At 46.5% G+C, this 6,000-nt stretch overlaps 1 protein-coding gene across 5 annotated transcripts in view; it reads right to left on the bottom strand.

Moving 5' to 3' along the window:
* The window catches only part of ADD1 (adducin 1), a 60,327-nt gene extending 55,273 nt beyond the window's left edge, over positions 1-5,054 (bottom strand). For all 5 annotated transcript variants that reach the window (XM_084286325.1, XM_084286324.1, XM_084286323.1 and 2 more), the window contains exon 1: positions 4,907-5,054. The gene's annotated coding sequence lies outside the window, so the exon portion shown is untranslated. The remainder of the gene's footprint in view (positions 1-4,906) is intronic.
* Between the last annotated feature and the right edge of the window lie 946 nt (positions 5,055-6,000).

The following is a 6,000-nucleotide window of genomic DNA, read 5'->3' on the forward strand; positions in this document are numbered from 1 at the left end:
ATGAGTTGCCCAGACACTTGCTGGTTCAATCTGGCAAAACTTTGCTATCTATAACAAAGCTAAAATTGTTATCAGACCTCTGCAGATTCAAGATCTACAACAAGACAGAGATAAAATGCATAAACAGCACCACGAGAATTTGATAGTTTTAGGTACAAAAAGCAAACAACCCCCAAATAAACTACAGTTTTCCAAGGCCCCAAGTCAAATTACAGTTTTCATTCCAAAGTTGTTTTGAAATGCTTACGGAGTGCAACCACAAACCTAAGAGATCTTAGGTCATTTGATTTTTCACCTTATCTTCAGTGTGTGAATGGATACGCACCATGACTTAACATTTATCTACTCCTTTGATGGGAAAGTATCAAAAATACCATAAAGTGTTACTGATTAACCATATTTACTATCCACTACTTCCATGACCTCTCTCCAGCAGTTCAGTTCGGTACATGGAAGAAAGCATCTCAAAATGCTGCAGTATTTTATTCCCTATCTTTTCAGATCTCATGGCTCAAGACCAGAAAAACATACACAACACATGGTATAAAAATCACTAATTTAAAAAGATAAAAACAATGCATTATTGAATTTAAAATACTGCTTTGCATTTCACCAGTCTGAAGAGGATGGAAACTCCAGATCTCAGTTTTAAAGAGCAGCTCTTAACATCCCGGTTTTAAAATTAACCTGAAATGTGCTCTCCTTCATGTATTTTGATTTTTAATTAATCTGAAGGGAAAGCTACTGAAATAACCCAGAGTGAAAGACTCTTTGATGTCCTGCTTGCTAACACCTGATCAGAGGTTGAAAGGTTGGTTCTGCATCGAATAATAACCGCATCCAACAGTGCAGCAGAGATCATTTCTTAAAACGCAGTCTAATAAACAGGTTGAAAGGAGGAAGTTGGGAAGGTGTTCAAGCACTCATTGGTCCTGTTTAGCAACACCTTCAAGGACAACATTTTCAGTTTCTATTTAATGGTCAGCAAGTCATTCCAGCAGAGCCAGCCAGCACACACACGGTCAGCCCGCACAACTCTTAGTGGCTCTTTAAATCCAGTTCTACACCAAAATTGTGTTTGCCCTGAAATGATGAACAGATACATTTTCAAATTCCTCAAGGTAGTAGCAATATTTGACTTTTATTCAAGACCTGGGTGGTTGGTCACAATGTAAACCAGAGCCCTCACTATAAATAACACGATCTCAGCTCACGCCTGATGTGAAGAAACCAGTAGCTCTAAAAATGGTCTTTCCCAGAGTCTTTGCTCTCATTTCACCATTAAATTAGGAAGGACTTTCTACAACTTTTGCAACCACTAACCACAAAGTTTCCGAACCGACAAAACCACTGTAAACAACAGCCTCAGACTCGCAAGGAAAACAAGCAATTATTTGCTTCCATCTGACCAAAGATTAGCAGGACAATTCTCAATAAACAGCAGAAATGTATTGAGATAACAGATGTAGTCATACAGTTATGCTGAATGGTCCATAAAATGGTTAACAACCCATTAAATTACTAATGAACCCTGTTATTATAAGTGTAATATTTTAAAGCAACACAAAAAATATCCAAAAAAGGGTAATTTAAAAGTAAAAATCATCATAAACCAACATATCTCTATAATCTATTCTTCTTAAGCATCACTACCTCTAATGAGACACTTTCCTCAAGAAATGCACTAGTTTACAAGATTTACACTTGGCAGCTCTTTGCAAACAGGTTTGTACAGCTGCTCTTCTCGGCTCGATCAAAAAAGGAGTGGTTTTGAAGAGAAACATTAAAGAAGTGGCAAGACTAGGTAATGTTTTCTTATTCCCCTGGGAAGGCTTATTAGGTTATATGAATGACTACTGCAAACCTGAGGTCATTTAGGGACACCTATTCAATATATAGATAGCGCTTTTGCATCGTTTAATATAGGAGGTCAATAACTTAACAGAAGAATTTCAATCAGGTTCTTCTGCAGATGTCAAGTGACCTGCAAAGTGGGATCTGCAGTTTAAACCTGCATCTCCCCAATCAGGTTTTAAATATAAAGCACCAATAACTCTAAAAAAAATTTAATTACAGCATGAATCTCTACTGCAGTGGTGTTTCAGCGATTGCTGTCTGCCACACAGGATGGTACAAGAGTAAGGTCTAAATTAAAAGGCATCAAAATCAGAAGTTGGGCATTATTTTTCAATTTGTTGTGCAGTGGGGACACACTCAACACCAGGTCACAGAGGTGATACTTATCCCATATGCTCTCCCTTATTAAGGGATGGGAAAGTTTTCTTAATATGATTTTTCCCCCTCAAAGCAGGAGTTGATCATTCACACAGAAACTGTTGTGGATTTACAAATGACCTGCTCTTCACCGCTGTTACTGTTCTCAAATAATCAAGAAAACTATTTCTACAACCCAGGAAAGCAGTGAGTACAAGACTTACTGCCTAATGCCTTCTTATTTAGAAAGCACTTGTTGCACAGAAGTTACACGCTTACTGGCAACCAGCATGCTGAGCATGCTTCTCCTGGTTTGAAGACTCCAGTTTTAATATTTTTATTTATTAACAAAGCTAGTCACAACAAGATTTAAATGTTTTCATTTGAAAACAGAATGTTGGGAGAGATTTATTAAAAGCACTTCATGCTGTGAAGCTACCCTTCGAAAACAGCCTTGAATGGGGCTGAAGCAGCTTTATCCCTAGTCCTGTAGAAGTCATTCTCTCCCGAAATGGTCTGATTCTGTACACGTAAAACATCATTCGATACCAATGGCGAATCTCACAGAAGGAGAACAGAGTTGAGTCATTTTCTGCTGGAGACATTTAAAAAGAGCTGTCACAGAAAAGCACTGATTCAGTAAACAGCATTCCTCACTCCACGGTATTAGTGAACCATACTCTAATGAACTTATTGTCACAACACGCTAGCAAAAGTCCTCGTTTCAGATGAAGCATGAACGTTCAGATTTCTCGTGCCATTTTTATTAACTGACCATAAAAGAAAACATTCAGGCAACACAACTGGTTTTGGCTTAGAAGAACTATACCCAGCACGGAGCCTCGTGGAGAAAACAGAAATCATGTTAAACTACGAACTAAATGCTTACACATGCAAGCACATGTAAGCACACATGCTTATCTTGCTGCAGTGAAGATGTAAAAACTTTCAGTTGTCTCTTCCTGAAAACTCCACTACGAAAACCACCAACTTTAGATTCTGTAATTGCGGCAAGCTACATAAAACATTATGTTCACTTCAGACTATTTTTAAACGATCACATCAAATCTGCTCGCTGAATATAAAGCCACCTGCTCCAGCATTAAGAAGGCAGTCAATAGTTGCGTTCTGTTCCTGTTTCTTATTATGCAAGAACTCCAAAATGGGGTTTTCTTACAGAGGCATGCAATCATTAAATGAATTCATAAAGAAAATGGAAACATTTTAAAAATCAAGTTTACATTTCTTAATTTTATTAATGAACTCTTAATTCTGAAAGAACAGATTTATGACAGCTAACAACTGCTGAGTATTCTGTCAGCACATTCAGTCCCATTACAAACCCCAGAGATGTAAATAGCCCCCATGCATGGAGATGCCTGTAGCTCTCAGCGAGGCATACAGAAATCATTCAGCAGTAGTGGCAATGTGAGAATTCAAGAACATATATTAAAGTACAAGCATTTTGTAAAGCTTCACATAAAGATGTATGCTTCTGTGCACAAAAACATTCCCCTCTCAAATACTCTGCCACATGATACTAGTGATCAATAGCAACTTTCCGAAAAGCAGGGAGGAAAACAACAGCAGCAGCAACCAGCTCACACCACTGCACTACAGCAGAACCTCATGGAAGATTTAAGCCGAGCGCCGCTCACAGCCCCCTCGCTCAATACAACCAGGGGTATTTTTCCAGCATGGATGCATCCCCCTCCCTAACCGCTAGCTTCACTCGAACCCAAGCGCAGATCGAGAATTAACCTTACAAACGCCGCAGAGATCAGCCAGCAATTCCTCACATGAAGACGCGTGCTGCTCCGTACCAGCAGACGCTGACAACGCCAAAGAGCAGCCACCCTCTCCAGCACAGCCACCAAAACCAAACCGCCCTTCTCCTGCAGGTCCCTGCCAGCGCTGCCCAGCCGCCTGCAGCCCCTGCCCTCCACAGGCCAAGCCCAAGGGCGGCGGGGGATGAGCGGGCAGCAGCACGGCAGGTGCAGACAACCCAGGGACCCGCACCCCACTGGCTGTCACCCCCCCAAATTTCTTCCTTTCCCCCCCAAGGGCTAAGCCAGCCGGCCCAGCCTCTCCTCCTTCCCCCCTAAAGCCTGCAGCTCCCCTCAGCCCCTTGTCGTCCCCCAAACCTCCCCTCAGCTCCTGTCACCCCCTAAAAACCCCACAGCTCCCCTCAGCCCCTGTCACCCCCCCAAACCTCCCCTCAGCCCCTGTCACCCCCCAAAAACCCCACAGCTCCCCATAACCCCTGTTACCCATCACCCCCCCAAAAAAAAAAACCTGCAGCTCCCCGCAGGCCCTCTCCGCCTCCAAACCTCCCCTCAGCCCCCATCCCCCTCAAAAAAAAAAAACACATCTCCCCTCAGCCCCTCTCCCCCCCAAACCTCCCCTCAGCCCTCGCCCACCCCCAGAAAAAGCAACACGTCCCCTCAGCCCCTTCCCCCTAAACCTCCCCTCAGCCCACCCCCCTCAAAACCTTCAGCCCTCGCCCCCCTCTCCCCCGTTCCCCCCTAAATCTCCCTTTAACCCTCAATTCCCCCAAAACCCCCTCAGCCCCTGCCCCTCCCCCCCCCGGCTCCCCCCAGCCGCTGCCCGCCGCCCGTTAACGGCTGCGCCCCCCGCCCCCCCAACGGCTGCGCCTCCTCCGCAACGCCTCACGCCTCACGCCGCCGCTCACCCGAGGACCAGACGAGAAAGAGAAAGGGAAAGGGCGGCAGGAGGAGGCAGGGAAGGGGCAGGAGGCCCCGCTGACCGGCAGCCCCCTCCGACGAGCCCGCCGCCGCCTCCGCCGCTGGCCCCGGCGCCGCGCTGCGCCTCAGCCCCCAGCCCTGCCAGGGTGCGGCTTCAGCGGGCCGCAGGCCAACAAGCGCGCCGCCTATTGGAAGGCGCCGGGCTCGGCCACCAAGCCGCGCTCCCATTGGCGGAGGGGGCGGCGAAGCGGCGAGGCGGGAGCGGGCTGAGGGGAGGTGGCTGCGGGCTGAGGGGACCCTGAGGGGGCGCTGAGGGGAGCGCGGCCGCGAGGCGCCCGGAGACCCCCGACCGAGTGCGGGGAGCGGGAGAGGAGCCCCCCGGCCCCGGGAAGGAGCTCTCCGTGCAGATGGGTCCCCTCAGCGTGTGGTGTGGGGAGCTTATCGCGCAGCAGGCCGAGAGATAGGGGCAGAAATCGGGTAATTGCCAGGGGAGCGAGGCGATAAGGGGCCTGCCCCGCCCGCCGCGACGGTATCGGCTTACAGCAAGTCGAGATCGATGCAGGTGCACGGAGAGAGCAGGCAAGCTGCGTTACCGGAGGGAAATCTGTCAAAACCTGAGGTATTTCAGGCAGTCCGGCGTCCAATCTATCAAAACCTGAGGTATTTCAGGCAGTCCGGTATCCAAACTATCAAAACCTGAGGTATTTCAGGCAGTCCAGTATCCAAACTATCAAAACCTGAGGTATTTCAGGCAGTTCAATATCCCCTGGGTGTTAAATCCCAGCGTTATGAGGAGTTGTGCACCTCAGCCTGGAAATCTGCAGATACATTGCGTAGTTTGTATGTTGAACGCCCGATCAGATCTTCCTAAATCAACCTTCCGGGCTTTCTAAATTCTCCGTGGAGCTGGGTGTGTAACATAAACCCAAATTTTGTTACTCCTGCAGATAAACCCACAGATTTTAAGGTTTGCTTGTTAGCTGTCTTTAGTGTCTGTACATCTTTACAATCTTTTCATTATAATTTTAAGGTTGTTGCCTGATACTTCTTTTTAGAAAGTGTATATTATAGAACAGTACCA

This window comes from Netta rufina, assembly GCF_964035555.1.
Source record: "Netta rufina genome assembly, chromosome: 4".
Taxonomy (NCBI): domain Eukaryota; kingdom Metazoa; phylum Chordata; class Aves; order Anseriformes; family Anatidae; genus Netta; species Netta rufina.